Below are 19,366 nucleotides of genomic sequence, written 5' to 3'. Positions count from 1 at the left end.
ATTAGGCGACACACTCTACTCCACATAATCCTATATGACATCATTCAGACGTTGTTTTGCAACAATAGACATCAAATTGTGAACCGGTCCGAATGAGGAAAGCTAGTGATATTGAACAAGTATGAAGAGACGCTATCCCTCAATCTTGTGATGCAGAATCAGACACAATATTTCACGGGTCTCGCATTCTTAGATCATTGAAGTTGCATAACAATATCCTAGCATTTCAAAGCAACAAGAACAAAGACTTATTTCAGGAAATTGCAAACAAGTCTAAATTAACTGAGTTTATGAAATTAAACGACCACGAAGGGACTCGAACCCTCAATCTTCTGATTCGAAGTCAGACGCCTTATCCATTAGGCCACGCAGCCTGTTACATATACTCCTATATGACATCATGCAGACGTTGTTTTGCCACAATAGACATGAAAATTGCGAACCTGTCCGAATGAGGAAAGCTAGTGATATTGAACAAGTACGAAGAGACGCTATCCCTCAATCTTGTGATGCATAATCAGACACAATATTACTCAGGCCTCGCACTCTTAGATTATTAAATTGTATAACAATGTCCTAGCTTTTCAAAGCAAGAAGAACAAAGCCTTATCTCGGGAAATTGCGAACATGTCCAAAATAGCTGAGCTAATGAAATTAAACAACAACGAGGAGAGTCAAACCCTCAATCTTCTGATTTGAAGTCAAACACCTTATCCATTAGGCGACACACTCTACTCCACATAATCCTATATGACATCATTCAGACGTTGTTTTGCAACAATAGACATCAAAATTGTGAACCGGTCCGAATGAGGAAAGCTAGTGATATTGAACAAGTATGAAGAGACGCTATCCCTCAATCTTGTGATGCAGAATCAGACACAATATTTCACGGGTCTCGCACTCTTAGATTATTAAAGTTGCATAACAATGTCCTAGCATTTCAAAGCAAGAAGAACAAAGACTTATCTCGGGAAATTGCGAACATGTCCTAAATAGCTGAGCTTAATGAAATTAAACGACCACGAAGGAGAGTCAAACCCTCAATCTTCTGATTCGAAGTCAGACAGCCTTATCCATTAGGCGACACAGCTCTTACTCATATACTCCTATATGACATCATGCAGACGTTGTTTTGCCACAATAGACATGAAAATTGCGAACCTGTCCGAATGAGGAAAGCTAGTGATATTGAACAAGTACGAAGAGACGCTATCCCTCAATCTTGTGATGCATAATCAGACACAATATTACTCAGGCCTCGCACTCTTAGATTATTAAATTGTATAACAATGTCCTAGCTTTTCAAAGCAAGAAGAACAAAGCCTTATCTCGGGAAATTGCGAACATGTCCAAAATAGCTGAGCTAATGAAATTAAACAACAACGAGGAGAGTCAAACCCTCAATCTTCTGATTTGAAGTCAAACACCTTATCCATTAGGCGACACACTCTACTCCACATAATCCTATATGACATCATTCAGACGTTGTTTTGCAACAATAGACATCAAAATTGTGAACCGGTCCGAATGAGGAAAGCTAGTGATATTGAACAAGTATGAAGAGACGCTATCCCTCAATCTTGTGATGCAGAATCAGACACAATATTTCACGGGTCTCGCATTCTTAGATCATTGAAGTTGCATAACAATATCCTAGCATTTCAAAGCAACAAGAACAAAGACTTATTTCAGGAAATTGCAAACAAGTCTAAATTAACTGAGTTTATGAAATTAAACGACCACGAAGGGACTCGAACCCTCAATCTTCTGATTCGAAGTCAGACGCCTTATCCATTAGGCCACGCAGCCTGTTACATATACTCCTATATGACATCATGCAGACGTTGTTTTGCCACAATAGACATGAAAATTGCGAACCTGTCCGAATGAGGAAAGCTAGTGATATTGAACAAGTACGAAGAGACGCTATCCCTCAATCTTGTGATGCATAATCAGACACAATATTACTCAGGCCTCGCACTCTTAGATTATTAAATTGTATAACAATGTCCTAGCTTTTCAAAGCAAGAAGAACAAAGCCTTATCTCGGGAAATTGCGAACATGTCCAAAATAGCTGAGCTAATGAAATTAAACAACAACGAGGAGAGTCAAACCCTCAATCTTCTGATTTGAAGTCAAACACCTTATCCATTAGGCGACACACTCTACTCCACATAATCCTATATGACATCATTCAGACGTTGTTTTGCAACAATAGACATCAAAATTGTGAACCGGTCCGAATGAGGAAAGCTAGTGATATTGAACAAGTATGAAGAGACGCTATCCCTCAATCTTGTGATGCAGAATCAGACACAATATTTCACGGGTCTCGCATTCTTAGATCATTGAAGTTGCATAACAATATCCTAGCATTTCAAAGCAACAAGAACAAAGACTTATTTCAGGAAATTGCAAACAAGTCTAAATTAACTGAGTTTATGAAATTAAACGACCACGAAGGGACTCGAACCCTCAATCTTCTGATTCGAAGTCAGACGCCTTATCCATTAGGCCACGCAGCCTGTTACATATACTCCTATATGACATCATGCAGACGTTGTTTTGCCACAATAGACATGAAAATTGCGAACCTGTCCGAATGAGGAAAGCTAGTGATATTGAACAAGTACGAAGAGACGCTATCCCTCAATCTTGTGATGCATAATCAGACACAATATTACTCAGGCCTCGCACTCTTAGATTATTAAATATTATAACAATGTCCTAGCTTTTCAAAGCAAGAAGAACAAAGCCTTATCTCGGGAAATTGCGAACATGTCCAAAATAGCTGAGCTAATGAAATTAAACAACAACGAGGAGAGTCAAACCCTCAATCTTCTGATTTGAAGTCAAACACCTTATCCATTAGGCGACACACTCTACTCCACATAATCCTATATGACATCATTCAGACGTTGTTTTGCAACAATAGACATGAAAATTGCGAACCTGTCCGAATGAGGAAAGCTAGTGATATTGAACAAGTACGAAGAGACGCTATCCCTCAATCTTGTGATGCATTCAGAATCAGACCTCGCACTCTTAGATTATTAAATTGTATAACAATGTCCTAGCTTTTCAAAGCAAGAAGAACAAAGCCTTATCTCGGGAAATTGCGAACATGTCCAAAATAGCTGAGCTAATGAAATTAAACAACAACGAGGAGAGTCAAACCCTCAATCTTCTGATTTGAAGTCAAACACCTTATCCATTAGGCGACACACTCTACTCCACATAATCCTATATGACATCATTCAGACGTTGTTTTGCAACAATAGACATCAAAATTGTGAACCGGTCCGAATGAGGAAAGCTAGTGATATTGAACAAGTATGAAGAGACGCTATCCCTCAATCTTGTGATGCAGAATCAGACACAATATTTCACGGGTCTCGCATTCTTAGATCATTGAAGTTGCATAACAATATCCTAGCATTTCAAAGCAACAAGAACAAAGACTTATTTCAGGAAATTGCAAACAAGTCTAAATTAACTGAGTTTATGAAATTAAACGACCACGAAGGGACTCGAACCCTCAATCTTCTGATTCGAAGTCAGACGCCTTATCCATTAGGCCACGCAGCCTGTTACATATACTCCTATATGACATCATGCAGACGTTGTTTTGCCACAATAGACATGAAAATTGCGAACCTGTCCGAATGAGGAAAGCTAGTGATATTGAACAAGTACGAAGAGACGCTATCCCTCAATCTTGTGATGCATAATCAGACACAATATTACTCAGGCCTCGCACTCTTAGATTATTAAATTGTATAACAATGTCCTAGCTTTTCAAAGCAAGAAGAACAAAGCCTTATCTCGGGAAATTGCGAACATGTCCAAAATAGCTGAGCTAATGAAATTAAACAACAACGAGGAGAGTCAAACCCTCAATCTTCTGATTTGAAGTCAAACACCTTATCCATTAGGCGACACACTCTACTCCACATAATCCTATATGACATCATTCAGACGTTGTTTTGCAACAATAGACATCAAATTGTGAACCGGTCCGAATGAGGAAAGCTAGTGATATTGAACAAGTATGAAGAGACGCTATCCCTCAATCTTGTGATGCAGAATCAGACACAATATTTCACGGGTCTCGCATTCTTAGATCATTGAAGTTGCATAACAATATCCTAGCATTTCAAAGCAACAAGAACAAAGACTTATTTCAGGAAATTGCAAACAAGTCTAAATTAACTGAGTTTATGAAATTAAACGACCACGAAGGGACTCGAACCCTCAATCTTCTGATTCGAAGTCAGACGCCTTATCCATTAGGCCACGCAGCCTGTTACATATACTCCTATATGACATCATGCAGACGTTGTTTTGCCACAATAGACATGAAAATTGCGAACCTGTCCGAATGAGGAAAGCTAGTGATATTGAACAAGTACGAAGAGACGCTATCCCTCAATCTTGTGATGCATAATCAGACACAATATTACTCAGGCCTCGCACTCTTAGATTATTAAATTGTATAACAATGTCCTAGCTTTTCAAAGCAAGAAGAACAAAGCCTTATCTCGGGAAATTGCGAACATGTCCAAAATAGCTGAGCTAATGAAATTAAACAACAACGAGGAGAGTCAAACCCTCAATCTTCTGATTTGAAGTCAAACACCTTATCCATTAGGCGACACACTCTACTCCACATAATCCTATATGACATCATTCAGACGTTGTTTTGCAACAATAGACATCAAAATTGTGAACCGGTCCGAATGAGGAAAGCTAGTGATATTGAACAAGTATGAAGAGACGCTATCCCTCAATCTTGTGATGCAGAATCAGACACAATATTTCACGGGTCTCGCATTCTTAGATCATTGAAGTTGCATAACAATATCCTAGCATTTCAAAGCAACAAGAACAAAGACTTATTTCAGGAAATTGCAAACAAGTCTAAATTAACTGAGTTTATGAAATTAAACGACCACGAAGGGACTCGAACCCTCAATCTTCTGATTCGAAGTCAGACGCCTTATCCATTAGGCCACGCAGCCTGTTACATATACTCCTATATGACATCATGCAGACGTTGTTTTGCCACAATAGACATGAAAATTGCGAACCTGTCCGAATGAGGAAAGCTAGTGATATTGAACAAGTACGAAGAGACGCTATCCCTCAATCTTGTGATGCATAATCAGACACAATATTACTCAGGCCTCGCACTCTTAGATTATTAAATTGTATAACAATGTCCTAGCTTTTCAAAGCAAGAAGAACAAAGCCTTATCTCGGGAAATTGCGAACATGTCCAAAATAGCTGAGCTAATGAAATTAAACAACAACGAGGAGAGTCAAACCCTCAATCTTCTGATTTGAAGTCAAACACCTTATCCATTAGGCGACACACTCTACTCCACATAATCCTATATGACATCATTCAGACGTTGTTTTGCAACAATAGACATCAAAATTGTGAACCTGTCCGAATGAGGAAAGCTAGTGATATTGAACAAGTACGAAGAGACGCTATCCCTCAATCTTGTGATGCAGAATCAGAACTCAGGCCTCGCACTCTTAGATTATTAAATTGTATAACAATGTCCTAGCTTTTCAAAGCAAGAAGAACAAAGCCTTATCTCGGGAAATTGCGAACATGTCCAAAATAGCTGAGCTAATGAAATTAAACAACAACGAGGAGAGTCAAACCCTCAATCTTCTGATTTGAAGTCAAACACCTTATCCATTAGGCGACACACTCTACTCCACATAATCCTATATGACATCATTCAGACGTTGTTTTGCAACAATAGACATCAAAATTGTGAACCGGTCCGAATGAGGAAAGCTAGTGATATTGAACAAGTATGAAGAGACGCTATCCCTCAATCTTGTGATGCAGAATCAGACACAATATTTCACGGGTCTCGCATTCTTAGATCATTGAAGTTGCATAACAATATCCTAGCATTTCAAAGCAACAAGAACAAAGACTTATTTCAGGAAATTGCAAACAAGTCTAAATTAACTGAGTTTATGAAATTAAACGACCACGAAGGGACTCGAAACCCTCAATCTTCTGATTCGAAGTCAGACGCCTTATCCATTAGGCCACGCAGCCTGTTACATATACTCCTATATGACATCATGCAGACGTTGTTTTGCCACAATAGACATGAAAATTGCGAACCTGTCCGAATGAGGAAAGCTAGTGATATTGAACAAGTACGAAGAGACGCTATCCCTCAATCTTGTGATGCATAATCAGACACAATATTACTCAGGCCTCGCACTCTTAGATTATTAAATATGTATAACAATGTCCTAGCTTTTCAAAGCAAGAAGAACAAAGCCTTATCTCGTGAAATGTATCCGTCTGTAATTTAATTCGATATAGGACTTAGAAACATCATAAGGTAGTTAATTTAAACGTTTTATAGCAATTTATATCCGTTTAGTGCGATTTTGATGCATTTCTATGTGAAGCACCGGGCACATTTCGGGGTCCCGGTCGAACGTTAGCGGGCATTTAGACGGACAAAGGACATCTTTCGACCAAAAGAAGATTAGACCCAAGAAAGAATACATTGCCCAAGAATCTGATGGAAAATCACCTCATAGTAAGTAATATTTAATATGATAAATCGTTGTTCTGTCGAAATATTTTAAACGCATATTTCGCCATTTTGTTTTCTATCCCTTCGCTTGGCGAACCCTGTATTGCACAGTAAGGATAATTTTAGAAATGTAAATCAGCGATTGCATTAAGAACTAATTTGTCTTTCGATTCCTGTCAACCCTGTATTTTTTAGTCAAGTATATGATTAGCTATTGATTAAACTAGATCACTCTGAAAGATGGCAAACCCTCAATCTTCTGATTTGAAGTCAAACACCTTATCCATTAGGCGACACACTCTACTCCACATAATCCTATATGACATCATTCAGACGTTGTTTTGCAACAATAGACATCAAAATTGTGAACCTGTCCGAATGAGGAAAGCTAGTGATATTGAACAAGTATGAAGAGACGCTATCCCTCAATCTTGTGATGCTGAATCAGACCTCGCACTCTTAGATTATTAAATATTATAACAATGTCCTAGCTTTTCAAAGCAAGAAGAACAAAGCCTTATCTCGGGAAGTTGCGAACATGTCCAAAATAGCTGAGCTAATGAAATTAAACAACAACGAGGAGAGTCAAACCCTCAATCTTCTGATTTGAAGTCAAACACCTTATCCATTAGGCGACACACTCTACTCCACATAATCCAATATGACATCATTCAGACGTTGTTTTGCAACAATAGACATCAAATTTGTGAACCGGTCCGAATGAGGAAAGCTAGTGATATTGAACAAGTATGAAGAGACGCTATCCCTCAATCTTGTGATGCAGAATCAGACACAATATTTCACGGGTCTCGCATTCTTAGATCATTGAAGTTGCATAACAATATCCTAGCATTTCAAAGCAACAAGAACAAAGACTTATTTCAGGAAATTGCAAACAAGTCTAAATTAACTGAGTTTATGAAATTAAACGACCACGAAGGGACTCGAACCCTCAATCTTCTGATTCGAAGTCAGACGCCTTATCCATTAGGCCACGCAGCCTGTTACATATACTCCTATATGACATCATGCAGACGTTGTTTTGCCACAATAGACATGAAAATTGCGAACCTGTCCGAATGAGGAAAGCTAGTGATATTGAACAAGTACGAAGAGACGCTATCCCTCAATCTTGTGATGCATAATCAGACACAATATTACTCAGGCCTCGCACTCTTAGATTATTAAATATTATAACAATGTCCTAGCTTTTCAAAGCAAGAAGAACAAAGCCTTATCTCGGGAAATTGCGAACATGTCCAAAATAGCTGAGCTAATGAAATTAAACAACAACGAGGAGAGTCAAACCCTCAATCTTCTGATTTGAAGTCAAACACCTTATCCATTAGGCGACACACTCTACTCCACATAATCCTATATGACATCATTCAGACGTTGTTTTGCAACAATAGACATCAAAATTGTGAACCTGTCCGAATGAGGAAAGCTAGTGATATTGAACAAGTATGAAGAGACGCTATCCCTCAATCTTGTGATGCATAATCAGACACAATATTACTCAGGCCTCGCACTCTTAGATTATTAAATTGTATAACAATGTCCTAGCTTTTCAAAGCAAGAAGAACAAAGCCTTATCTCGGGAAATTGCGAACATGTCCAAAATAGCTGAGCTAATGAAATTAAACAACAACGAGGAGAGTCAAACCCTCAATCTTCTGATTTGAAGTCAAACACCTTATCCATTAGGCGACACACTCTACTCCACATAATCCTATATGACATCATTCAGACGTTGTTTTGCAACAATAGACATCAAAATTGTGAACCGGTCCGAATGAGGAAAGCTAGTGATATTGAACAAGTATGAAGAGACGCTATCCCTCAATCTTGTGATGCAGAATCAGACACAATATTTCACGGGTCTCGCATTCTTAGATCATTGAAGTTGCATAACAATATCCTAGCATTTCAAAGCAACAAGAACAAAGACTTATTTCAGGAAATTGCAAACAAGTCTAAATTAACTGAGTTTATGAAATTAAACGACCACGAAGGGACTCGAACCCTCAATCTTCTGATTCGAAGTCAGACGCCTTATCCATTAGGCCACGCAGCCTGTTACATATACTCCTATATGACATCATGCAGACGTTGTTTTGCCACAATAGACATGAAAATTGCGAACCTGTCCGAATGAGGAAAGCTAGTGATATTGAACAAGTACGAAGAGACGCTATCCCTCAATCTTGTGATGCATAATCAGACACAATATTACTCAGGCCTCGCACTCTTAGATTATTAAATATGTATAACAATGTCCTAGCTTTTCAAAGCAAGAAGAACAAAGCCTTATCTCGGGAAATTGCGAACATGTCCAAAATAGCTGAGCTAATGAAATTAAACAACAACGAGGAGAGTCAAACCCTCAATCTTCTGATTTGAAGTCAAACACCTTATCCATTAGGCGACACACTCTACTCCACATAATCCTATATGACATCATTCAGACGTTGTTTTGCAACAATAGACATCAAAATTGCGAACCTGTCCGAATGAGGAAAGCTAGTGATATTGAACAAGTATGAAGAGACGCTATCCCTCAATCTTGTGATGCAGAATCAGACCTCGCACTCTTAGATTATTAAATTGTATAACAATGTCCTAGCTTTTCAAAGCAAGAAGAACAAAGCCTTATCTCGGGAAATTGCGAACATGTCCAAAATAGCTGAGCTAATGAAATTAAACAACAACGAGGAGAGTCAAACCCTCAATCTTCTGATTTGAAGTCAAACACCTTATCCATTAGGCGACACACTCTACTCCACATAATCCTATATGACATCATTCAGACGTTGTTTTGCAACAATAGACATCAAATTGTGAACCGGTCCGAATGAGGAAAGCTAGTGATATTGAACAAGTATGAAGAGACGCTATCCCTCAATCTTGTGATGCAGAATCAGACACAATATTTCACGGGTCTCGCATTCTTAGATCATTGAAGTTGCATAACAATATCCTAGCATTTCAAAGCAACAAGAACAAAGACTTATTTCAGGAAATTGCAAACAAGTCTAAATTAACTGAGTTTATGAAATTAAACGACCACGAAGGGACTCGAACCCTCAATCTTCTGATTCGAAGTCAGACGCCTTATCCATTAGGCCACGCAGCCTGTTACATATACTCCTATATGACATCATGCAGACGTTGTTTTGCCACAATAGACATGAAAATTGCGAACCTGTCCGAATGAGGAAAGCTAGTGATATTGAACAAGTACGAAGAGACGCTATCCCTCAATCTTGTGATGCATAATCAGACACAATATTACTCAGGCCTCGCACTCTTAGATTATTAAATTGTATAACAATGTCCTAGCTTTTCAAAGCAAGAAGAACAAAGCCTTATCTCGGGAAATTGCGAACATGTCCAAAATAGCTGAGCTAATGAAATTAAACAACAACGAGGAGAGTCAAACCCTCAATCTTCTGATTTGAAGTCAAACACCTTATCCATTAGGCGACACACTCTACTCCACATAATCCTATATGACATCATTCAGACGTTGTTTTGCAACAATAGACATCAAAATTGTGAACCGGTCCGAATGAGGAAAGCTAGTGATATTGAACAAGTATGAAGAGACGCTATCCCTCAATCTTGTGATGCAGAATCAGACACAATATTTCACGGGTCTCGCATTCTTAGATCATTGAAGTTGCATAACAATATCCTAGCATTTCAAAGCAACAAGAACAAAGACTTATTTCAGGAAATTGCAAACAAGTCTAAATTAACTGAGTTTATGAAATTAAACGACCACGAAGGGACTCGAACCCTCAATCTTCTGATTCGAAGTCAGACGCCTTATCCATTAGGCCACGCAGCCTGTTACATATACTCCTATATGACATCATGCAGACGTTGTTTTGCCACAATAGACATGAAAATTGCGAACCTGTCCGAATGAGGAAAGCTAGTGATATTGAACAAGTACGAAGAGACGCTATCCCTCAATCTTGTGATGCATAATCAGACACAATATTACTCAGGCCTCGCACTCTTAGATTATTAAATTGTATAACAATGTCCTAGCTTTTCAAAGCAAGAAGAACAAAGCCTTATCTCGGGAAATTGCGAACATGTCCAAAATAGCTGAGCTAATGAAATTAAACAACAACGAGGAGAGTCAAACCCTCAATCTTCTGATTTGAAGTCAAACACCTTATCCATTAGGCGACACACTCTACTCCACATAATCCTATATGACATCATTCAGACGTTGTTTTGCAACAATAGACATCAAATTGTGAACCGGTCCGAATGAGGAAAGCTAGTGATATTGAACAAGTATGAAGAGACGCTATCCCTCAATCTTGTGATGCAGAATCAGACACAATATTTCACGGGTCTCGCATTCTTAGATCATTGAAGTTGCATAACAATATCCTAGCATTTCAAAGCAACAAGAACAAAGACTTATTTCAGGAAATTGCAAACAAGTCTAAATTAACTGAGTTTATGAAATTAAACGACCACGAAGGGACTCGAACCCTCAATCTTCTGATTCGAAGTCAGACGCCTTATCCATTAGGCCACGCAGCCTGTTACATATACTCCTATATGACATCATGCAGACGTTGTTTTGCCACAATAGACATGAAAATTGCGAACCTGTCCGAATGAGGAAAGCTAGTGATATTGAACAAGTACGAAGAGACGCTATCCCTCAATCTTGTGATGCATAATCAGACACAATATTACTCAGGCCTCGCACTCTTAGATTATTAAATTGTATAACAATGTCCTAGCTTTTCAAAGCAAGAAGAACAAAGCCTTATCTCGGGAAGTTGCGAACATGTCCAAAATAGCTGAGCTAATGAAATTAAACAACAACGAGGAGAGTCAAACCCTCAATCTTCTGATTTGAAGTCAAACACCTTATCCATTAGGCGACACACTCTACTCCACATAATCCTATATGACATCATTCAGACGTTGTTTTGCAACAATAGACATGAAAATTGCGAACCTGTCCGAATGAGGAAAGCTAGTGATATTGAACAAGTACGAAGGGACGCTATCCCTCAATCTTGTGATGCAGAATCAGACCTCGCACTCTTAGATTATTAAATTGTATAACAATGTCCTAGCTTTTCAAAGCAAGAAGAACAAAGCCTTATCTCGGGAAATTGCGAAACATGTCCAAAATAGCTGAGCTAATGAAATTAAACAACAACGAGGAGAGTCAAACCCTCAATCTTCTGATTTGAAGTCAAACACCTTATCCATTATGCGACACACTCTACTCCACATAATCCTATATGACATCATTCAGACGTTGTTTTGCAACAATAGACATGAAAATTGTGAACCGGCCCCAATGAGGAAAGCTAGTGTCATATATACATATATTCATATACATAGCTCATAAATCAAGCACATATATTAAACATGATTTAGGTGGCCTAGGCTGATTTAGAGCCTGCTTGTGACCATAGGATTAAAGCTTGCACAACACACCCCATTGCTAAGACACAAGATTGTTGTTGCATAACACATGGTTCCCCATTTTGTCACAAAGACACTAACCGCACAAGACAGTATTAGAGCGCCAAACTAAACCGCCTGACTTAAGTAATTGCTCACATCCCTCTAATCAGGAAACCCCCTAGCCCCAGACAGTAACGGCCAGTTACAGTTCCCCTTATCTCATGACTCCTGGACACACAAATATTTCATCATCGCATGAACACACACACTTCACTCCCCTCTCTACTGGTCGGGTGCCAAGAGCAGAGGACTCTGCTGTGCACCAATGGGGCTACTGCTATGGCCAGAGCAGACCCGCCTCCAACTCTTCAGGACCAGTCAGAAGACCAACACGAAGAGACTCTACCTACATTGTTACATGTATAAAATCTGCTGTAATCTCTGTTTAGGCTACCCTTTTCAGCTGACTCCTTAAGAGCCATATGATTAGGTCCGTGTCACGCTAAACTGCAGGACAAGATATCTTTGACTTTAATAAACTGCCTTTTGCTATACTTGATTCCACTCTGTCCAGTGTCCATGATTTGGTCTCACTCTCCAGTAATTGAAACACCAACAAAACTTGGTAGCAGAGGATGGTTTCAACATCTGATTTCGATCTATGACAAGTTGGTGTGAGAGGAGACAAATCATTGAGCGCAAACCAGACGGAAGAGTGACCTGTCACCAGGAGACATCGGCCATTCAACTTGCCTCAGGAAACTGATCAGAGCGCTCGACATAAAAGGTAAGCAGAGCCTGTTAACCTCTTTAGGATTAGGGGTGGAGTTTACACTTTTGGGGAAAATCGTTCAAAATTTAAAACGGCCTCCTACTCAATTCTTGCTCGTACAATATGCATATTATTATTAATATTGGATAGAAAACACTCTCTAGTTTCTAAAACAGTTCTAATTATTTCTCTAAGTGAAACAGAACTATTTTTACAGGACATTTCCTATCCGGAAGTGAGATTTCCAATATCGAGGTCTCTCTTCAAAGGCTTGTCTATAAAAGGGCTTGTCACTTATGACTGTAGAAACACGCCATACGCCTTCCCCTGGGTGTCATGCGGAAGTGAGAGAAGAAATGAGGTGATTATCTCGTTCAGGGGTTGAATGCAACCTCTTTGATTGAGAGGACCGCCATTTTTTTTTTTTTGGGAGGCGCGAATTTGGACCTGGTATCGCCTCCTGGAAAACGTTCGTTATTGATGAATATGATCTCTGGCTTCGATTTTATTCGATACATGTCACAATAGCATCCTAAAGTATGTTTTTTCAATATATTTTAATTATATTATTGAAATTTATTCTGGACTTTAGACGTGATGCGACGCAAGAATTTTGTCAAGATGGAGAGGTTAGCGTCGCACTGCCAGTGTGCTTGCTAATTCAAGAGGGAAATCGTTCGTTCTGGATCGAAATAAAGACGTTTCTGAACAAAGGACCCCTTGGAGAACATTCTGATGGAAAATCAACAAAGATAAGGACCCAATTTGGGATGCTTTTTCATATATCTGTCGAACTGTGCTATGCTACCGTTCGACTAGAATCAATGATGCTGTGTGCTAGCTAATGTAGTAAGCTAATATAACGATATATTGTGTTTTCGCTGTAAAACACTTAGAAAATCGGAAATATTAGCTATATTCACAAGATCTTTGTCTTTCATTTGCTATCCACCATATATTTTTCTGAAATGTTTTATGATGTGTAGTTAGGTAGTTGACGTTGGTGTCTATTTACTCTGGCTGCTCCCGTGCTATTTCTGACTGTAACTATGATGGTAGCTATGATGGTAGCAGTAATGTAAAACTGATTTATAGCTCAAATATGCACATTTTTTGAACAAAACATAGATTTATTGTGTAACATGTTATAGGACTGTCATCTGAGGGAGTTGTTTCTAGGTTAGTTAGGTTGGTTCTAGGTTAGTTAGGTTGGCTTTGTGCATGCTACCTGCATGCTACCGGTGCTGTGAAAAATGTCTGTCCTCTTTTGTATTTGGTGGTGAGCTAACATAAATATACGTGGTGTTTTTGCTGTAATACATTTAAAAAATCGGACATGTTGGCTGGATTCACAAGATGTTTATCTTTCAAATGCTGTATTGGACTTGTTAATGTGTGAAAGTTAAATATTTCAAAGAATTTTTTTTTTGAATTTGCCGCTCTGCCTTTTCAATGGAATGTGGGAGGAGTGCCGCTAGCGGCACCCCTGGCCTAAACAGGTTAAATCAAAAATCTGCATATTATATTTTAGTCAATTGCCAAATTTTTGATCAGTAGTACTGAGCGTGAGTATGAATTGCTGTTAAATTACTTTTAAGAAATTAAGGCATGGTTAAAAGATATCTTGCATGGAAAATATATTGATATATGTTTAAATTGATGTCTCAATGGAGACTTGTTAACCGAATCTGCATGTAAAATGTCCTATTGATAAGTTGTGTACTATCGAATAGGTCTTGTATGAGGTGTGGTTGAACCGAATCTGCATAGACCTATTACTTAGGCTGTGTCTGAGGTGTGGTTCCAGGTGTATTGATGAACCGAATCTGCATGTAAAATGTCCTATTGATAAGTTGTGTACTATCGAATAGGTCGTGTATGAGGTGTGGTTAAATGGACTGAATCTGCATGTAAAATGTCCTATTGATAAGTTGTGTACTATCGAATAGGTCGTGTATGAGGTGTAGTCGGGTAGGATTAGTATAACTGTTATTTGTGTGCTAAGATAGCAAAAGTATGTGCAGGTTCGAAGTTGACATGGGTTGAAGCCCTGCCTCTGGCGTTGATGGCCATGAGAGCCTCTCCAGGGGCAGGCACCCATCTCTCTCCTCATGAGATAATGACTGGAAGAGTCATGCCTGGTCCACCAAGAGAGGGAGGTCATATGCCCGCTCTTGATGTCTGATTATGTGAAACTACTGACGGAACTCTCTGCAGCACTCTCTACCCAGGTTTGCAAGGTCCAAGAGGGGGAGCTGCCGGGAGACACGCCACCACTGAAGGTAAAAGTTGGTGACTGGGTGAGGGTTAAAGTCCACAAGAGAAAGTGGCTGGAACCCAGGTGGACTGGACCGTACGAAGTGAAGGAGGATACTTCACACTCAGTTCAGGTCAAAGGTAAATCAGGCGCACCTTGGCACCACCTCACACATTGCACTCCAGCTCCAATTCCTTCCAGAACACTGACAGAAGTCAGAGCTGATTTGAGCGGCCTAAATTCGATTCCAAATGAAGACACTCCTGACTCAGGTGATGCGACATCAAACTCCGCCTCCCCTGAAAAAGGAACCTCGCCCAGTTAGAGGGACATTTCTCCCTCCCTGGGCAAGGCTAGGGATATCTGGCCCCTTATTTGTGATATTCCTACTGATATTTGGGGTGTCCTTGGGCATGGTTAATAGACATGGACATGGTTAATAGAACAACTATAACCGGATCCCCATGGCGCTTTATGATTGTATCCCTATGTATGTATTGTATCAGGCTTTTATGCAAGAAAAAGTAAGGACATGTATATAAATTACATAACCAGATATACTTAAGTTACATATTAACCACATACTATAATCTCACATTATTTGTCACGGACACTCTAGTCTAACTAGGTAATAACAGATAAAAACAAAAATTATAAAACAAAAGTTATAATAAGAAACTAATATGGCTCAAATTGAGAAGGTTGAATAGACTGAGTGGAGATCTGTGCAGAGAATGGACAGAAGATGGCAGTATTGCAGCACTCAACGGTCTCCCAGCCGACGGGGAGCCTGTTTGAATGCTGGTGACATAGAAAAAAAACTTAAAACCAATTCGGAGTAGAGAGAATACATTTAATAACTTATTTAGGTTAAATTTACAGACTAATGTTATTATTGTTATGGATTGGCTGACATGCGATATACATTTAGCGAAGTATATGGTAAGTTTACACTTTGGAGTGGAGAAAGTTGAGAAGTTGATTTTACTTATACGATAGTTTTGCTGCTAAACTCAGTTGGAGTAACTAGATGTTTTGCCTAGAGGCATGAATAAGACAGTTATTTTTGGTATTGTATTTGGCTACTAATTTTCTGAGTACGTTGCTAGACACAGGATGATTTGTTTTGTAAAGACGTAAAACAACGTCATTAGGTGGAATATACGATTACGTTACTCGAATGGATTCGGCCATTGTTCAGGTAAATTATTTTCTATACTTCTGGCAGTATGGTTTTGATTAAGAGATGTTGATTGCCGTTATAAATTCTATCCAAGATCGAACCTTTGGGATAATTTGTGTTTGGTTTATCGAACCCGTACTATTGCCTGTTGCAGTTAGTCAACAATGATTTAGAGTTCGTTGAAAGTACTCTGCGTTCTGAACACAGGTTGAGCGCTAGTAAACGCATATCTTTATTTGAACTATACTAATCTATTTGATAAAATTACTAAACCTGTATATTTAACATTTGATAATGATTGGCAAATCCGTATATTTAACCACAACTTTGAATTTAGCATTGGGTATTATAGGAGGAACGGGATACAATTTGTACTTTCCCCACCGGGTGTGGCCGTATTAAATTATGCTAGAGAAAATTGGTTGTGTCATTTAGAGGGAAAATGTGTGCATTATAGCTTTGAGTTACTTTTCAAAAGTTGCTAAAAGTTATTGGTTTTTGTTTAGGTAACACCAGAGAATTCGAACAATAAGTAAACGTATTCTAAACGTGATCTGTTTTCATTATGGTGAACAATGACCGGCCCGCAAACTGGTATGGCTGGCTGGGAATTTTTAAAGGGACAGTACACGTTTATCACAGTTGTGTGAATGAGTTACATGAAACATCGGGGAAATTTCAAACGAATGATTTGAGGGTATTATCATAATTATTAGGTTTTGTTTTTGTGGTAAACGTTTTGGTTAAGGGGTTTCCGTGTTCCGAGAGACAAGATAATATTAGGAGTTTTACTTTCTGAGTTTTATTTAGACAAGGGACTTTTTTTTAAGATAAAGGGTTCTTTTGGTATGTCTAGATATGGTATGGAACACGAATGTAAGGGGGTGGTGTAACCTTTTGACCTGTTTTCATTGCATTTTCCTGTGGTTTGATCACCCACGGGGGGATGTAGTGAGGATAATGAATTTGTGGTCATTTGGGATACTAGTTTTGAGGTAAATTGATTATAATAGAGTTTATAACTCTAGACCATAATTGTAGTTTTAACCACAGAGGAGTCAGGATTCTGTTTTTAAACATTGGCTATGACGGTTTTGAATGGGCTGTTATTGATTTGGTATTACAACAGAAAAAATCCCATTTGTCATCGATAATAAATGGGGGAAGATATGATACATTGAGGTTTGAACAGGAGATATTTTAAGCCTATAGGGCAGGAAAATACATAAGCATTTAAATTCTTAATGTAAAGAAATAGGTTTCAGTTCTTAGAGGAGTGATCCTGGGGGGAGAGAGCTTATTAGTAAAGAAAGGATTTTATATGGTTAGCATTTGTTTTGGCCATTAGAAGATTTTTATTTAAATAGTATTAAAATTGACAGGGGTATATGACATATGTGATGATTTAGGATTATTGATAGGATAGAGATAGGTTTATTAAGGTTATGTAAGGACTTTAGAGATTGACACTATAAGACATGTTGTTATTTTTAAATCCATGATTTTAGATAAAGTCAAAACAGTGAGACACTTAGTTAATATTGCAAAGGAACACATAGTTGTTATTGACTATTATTAGAAAAAGGCAGACAGAGGGGTCTACCCCGCACTGTTGAGACCTTGAAGGTTTGAGAGCAGAGTGGGGAGGGGGGACCAGGAAATGAGCAAGGTAGGCTGTGGAATAAGATAGGAGAGAAGGGGGTTAACATATATAAGCAGCACGGATACATTTTAAAGTAGATAAGTCACTTGACAGATAATTGGTAAAAGATAGATATGAATGGACGCCCAAGGGACAATTGGACATGTGGAAAATGAAAGGGGCGTTCCTATATTATAATGTAGAACATAAGAATATTTTACTAATCTTACCTAAGTCATTATTTCGAGTGGGTAAGGTTGATACCTGGCCAGAGCCAGGTATCAAACGGGGGAGGGGTACATTGTGGTCTAGGATAGGATGGGGCCTATTGGATAATAAACTAATTTAAAAATTTTAAAAATCTAGCTAACAAATAGGCATAGAAGTTAAATATATAATCAGATAGAACAAATGAGAAACTGTTTGTTAACCAAACCTGTATGTCCAGGATTTTATGCATTACAGGTGAATTAAAGGAGAAGGTGATTCACCCGACCTGGGGGCATATCGCACTTGGAGGGTGAGACACACTGACACTGCCGAATGATCACAGAGTTAAGGAGAAGAACCGTTGCTAATAGAGTTCGGGGATCAACTCCTTAATGAAGAAATCCCTGACCCCGCCCTTTCATCACTGTGTACGTTCATAGAAGTGAAAGTGTTGCTTGATCTCTGGCTGATGATGTGTTCTCTGGGAGAGGGTGGGGCTTTACATGACTGCTTGTAGTCCTGAGCTGTCTGATTAGGATACGATGGGGATGTTACCATCACAGTACTGCCAGAACCACCACCAGTTCCAACGGACCAGGGTTCAGCCGGCCTCCTCCACCACTTCAAGACCAAGTCCCACGCCATCACCTAAGCTCTCCAATCTGGTACAGGTAATAAATGTAAAAGATATCTCAGATAGTGACCAATTGGGGACTGAAACTGGTTATGAGGAAAGGGAGAATATGTGGTTGGCCTATATGAGATACACAGCCAAAACACTTAATAGAAAGGACTGTGTCGTATGTGGACATGCCAGACCTATTCTGGCTGCTCACCCATTTGCCCTAAGTAATGGGGAAGGTTGGATGTGCATATTGGAAAGTTTAAGCCAAATTCAACCCTGTGTAAAACTCTGAGTCTTGTGTTCCCAGAAGTCCCTCCCCAGAAGGCACCGTGGGGAGTTAAGGCATATGGGGGATATTACAGCTGTATCACTGGTACAGGTAGGGGTATAGGCTATGGGAGGCTCCCTACTACTGCCTGCATCACTAATGTCACTATTAACTAGAGGTGTTGCTGATGTATGGTGGATGTGTGGACCTGCCAGGCGGTTGACCCCCATTTTGAAAGGAGATTGTCAGGGCACATGTGCTTTGGCCAGTCTGATAACACCATTGCCTATTATTGAGGTTACAGCTAACCAACTTCTGGGAGCTGCACATGACACAGAGGCTCGGGACCAACCCAGGAGACGGC

At 39.1% G+C, this 19,366-nt stretch overlaps 12 non-coding genes across 12 annotated transcripts; all 12 read right to left on the bottom strand.

The window, feature by feature from the left end:
- Nucleotides 1-301: 301 nt before the first annotated feature.
- On the bottom strand, nucleotides 302-374 carry trnar-ucg. Its single transcript has one exon. It is a non-coding gene; the product is annotated as a tRNA-Arg (tRNA).
- Nucleotides 375-1,739: 1,365 nt separating this feature from the next.
- Nucleotides 1,740-1,812, bottom strand: trnar-ucg. Its single transcript has one exon. It is a non-coding gene; the product is annotated as a tRNA-Arg (tRNA).
- A 644-nt stretch (nucleotides 1,813-2,456) lies between these two features.
- On the bottom strand, nucleotides 2,457-2,529 carry trnar-ucg. Its single transcript has one exon. It is a non-coding gene; the product is annotated as a tRNA-Arg (tRNA).
- Nucleotides 2,530-3,519: 990 nt separating this feature from the next.
- On the bottom strand, nucleotides 3,520-3,592 carry trnar-ucg. The gene has a single exon. It is a non-coding gene; the product is annotated as a tRNA-Arg (tRNA).
- A 643-nt stretch (nucleotides 3,593-4,235) lies between these two features.
- Nucleotides 4,236-4,308, bottom strand: trnar-ucg. The gene has a single exon. It is a non-coding gene; the product is annotated as a tRNA-Arg (tRNA).
- A 644-nt stretch (nucleotides 4,309-4,952) lies between these two features.
- On the bottom strand, nucleotides 4,953-5,025 carry trnar-ucg. The gene has a single exon. It is a non-coding gene; the product is annotated as a tRNA-Arg (tRNA).
- Nucleotides 5,026-6,018: 993 nt separating this feature from the next.
- trnar-ucg lies at nucleotides 6,019-6,092 on the bottom strand. Its single transcript has one exon. It is a non-coding gene; the product is annotated as a tRNA-Arg (tRNA).
- A 1,425-nt stretch (nucleotides 6,093-7,517) lies between these two features.
- trnar-ucg lies at nucleotides 7,518-7,590 on the bottom strand. Its single transcript has one exon. It is a non-coding gene; the product is annotated as a tRNA-Arg (tRNA).
- Nucleotides 7,591-8,592: 1,002 nt separating this feature from the next.
- trnar-ucg lies at nucleotides 8,593-8,665 on the bottom strand. The gene has a single exon. It is a non-coding gene; the product is annotated as a tRNA-Arg (tRNA).
- Nucleotides 8,666-9,651: 986 nt separating this feature from the next.
- Nucleotides 9,652-9,724, bottom strand: trnar-ucg. Its single transcript has one exon. It is a non-coding gene; the product is annotated as a tRNA-Arg (tRNA).
- Nucleotides 9,725-10,368: 644 nt separating this feature from the next.
- trnar-ucg lies at nucleotides 10,369-10,441 on the bottom strand. The gene has a single exon. It is a non-coding gene; the product is annotated as a tRNA-Arg (tRNA).
- A 643-nt stretch (nucleotides 10,442-11,084) lies between these two features.
- trnar-ucg lies at nucleotides 11,085-11,157 on the bottom strand. Its single transcript has one exon. It is a non-coding gene; the product is annotated as a tRNA-Arg (tRNA).
- Nucleotides 11,158-19,366: the final 8,209 nt, after the last annotated feature.

This window comes from Salvelinus namaycush, unplaced genomic scaffold (genome assembly GCF_016432855.1).
Source record: "Salvelinus namaycush isolate Seneca unplaced genomic scaffold, SaNama_1.0 Scaffold2381, whole genome shotgun sequence".
NCBI lineage: Eukaryota > Metazoa > Chordata > Actinopteri > Salmoniformes > Salmonidae > Salvelinus > Salvelinus namaycush.
This window is presented reverse-complemented; position numbering and strand designations above follow the sequence as displayed.